The sequence below is a fragment of the Bos mutus genome, chromosome 7, assembly GCF_027580195.1.
Source record: "Bos mutus isolate GX-2022 chromosome 7, NWIPB_WYAK_1.1, whole genome shotgun sequence".
Taxonomy (NCBI): Eukaryota; Metazoa; Chordata; class Mammalia; order Artiodactyla; family Bovidae; genus Bos; species Bos mutus.
In genome coordinates, this window is record NC_091623.1 from 3977903 (window position 1) to 3979824 (window position 1922).

General features: G+C 34.5%; 1 non-coding gene across 1 annotated transcript; it reads right to left on the reverse strand.

Annotated features, from left to right (window-relative positions):
* Positions 1 to 1499: 1499 nt before the first annotated feature.
* Positions 1500 to 1571, reverse strand: TRNAC-GCA (transfer RNA cysteine (anticodon GCA)). Its single transcript has one exon. It is a non-coding gene; the product is annotated as a tRNA-Cys (tRNA).
* Positions 1572 to 1922: the final 351 nt, after the last annotated feature.

Consider the following 1922-nt stretch of genomic DNA (forward strand, 5'->3'; position numbering starts at 1 on the left):
AGGAATTGAATAAAAAAATTCAAACTAATAAACAATGACAGCAATGTTTCTGGTACAGATGAATATAAAAAGTCAATTGCCTTTCGATATGCTAGTAATGAATAAATGGAATTTGAAATTAGAAACACAATACCATTTATATTAGCACCACCTCAAAATGAAATACTTAGGTACAAATCTGACAAAATATGTATAAAATATATATAATAAAAGCTATAAAACTCTGATAAAGGAAATTAAAGACCTAAATAAATGGAGAGATATTCCATATTCCTGAATAGGAAGACTTAATACTTGAAGAGATCAGTTCTGCCCAACTTGATTTATAGATTCAATGCAATCTCAATCAAAATTCCAGAAGTTATTTTGTAGATAAACTTATTCTATAGTTTGTGGAGAGGCAAGGAATCTAAAAGAGTCAATATAATGTTGAAAAAGTTGGAGGACTGACATATGCCTGACTGCAGGACTTACTGTATAGACATAGTAGTCAAATAGTCATAGTAGTCAGGACACTGTGATAATGGAGAAAGACTAGGCAAATAGTTTAGTGGGACAGAACAGAGAGCTCAGATAGACTCCTATAAATGTAAGCAACTGACCTTTGACAAAGGAGCAAAGGCAATGCAACTGAGCAAAGATAGTCTTCTCAACTAATGGTCCTGAGACAACTGGACATGCATGTGTAAAAAAAAAAAAGTGAGTTTAGACACAGAACTTATACCCTTCACAAGAATTAATCCAACATGGATTATAGATGTAAATGTAAAGTGCAAAATTATAAAACACCTAGATGGCAATATAGAGAAAAACCCAGATGACCTTGGGTATTGTGATGGCTTTTTAGATCCAATACCAAAGGCACTATCCATGAAAGAAGTAACTGATAAGCTAAACTTCATTGAAATTAACTTTTCTGCAAAAGACAAATTCAAGAGAATGAGAAGGAAAGCAACAGATTGGGAGAACATGTGTGTCTTTCAAAAGATACATCCTATAAAATACTGTTATCCAAAATACACAAAGAACACTTAAAACTCAACAGTAAGAAAACAATCCAATTAAAAGTGAACTTAAGTCCTGAACAATCTCACTGAAAAGCCACACAGATGGCAAATAAGCAAATGAAAAGATGCTTCTCATCATATGTGATTAGGGAAGTGGAAATTAAGATAATGGGATACCATTATGCACCAGTTAGAATGGTCAAAATCTGGACCACTGACAACAACAAATCTTGGTGAGAAAGTAGAGCAACAGGAACTTTCATTAACAGTTGGTGGGAATGCAAAATTATTCAGTCATGATGGAAGACAGTTTGGTATTGCTTGTAAGACTAAACATACTTTTACCACGTCAAAGTGAAAGTGAAAGTTAGTCACACAGTCGTGTCCGACTCTTTATGATCCCATGGACTGTAGCCTGCCTTGCTCCTCTGTCCATGGAATTGTCCAGGCAAGAGAACTGGAGTCAGTTGCCATTTTCTATTCTAGGGGATTTTCCCAACCTGGGGATTGAACCCAGGTCTCCTGCATTGCAGGCAGATTCTTTACCAACTGAGCCACTAGGGAATGAACAATAATATAATACGTTAATAATATGTCAATGTAGTTTCATTAATTGTGGCGAATGTGCCTTGCTCATGGAATTGATAATAGGGAAGCTGTCCGGTGGAAGTGGACATAGGGAAATCTCTGTACCTTCCTTCAACTTTTGCTGTGAAGTGCTATGAAAAAAAAGTAGTCTCTGAAAAAAAAGTGACACCAATGAAAAACCAGTATTAACTGTGATGAACGAATGGAAACTATAAAAATAAGCATAGTGAAAACAAATAACTATAATTTATTAAACAAAATATAAATATAAAAGCCACTATGGAAGACAGTATGGATATTCCTTAAAAATCTAGGAATAAAACCACC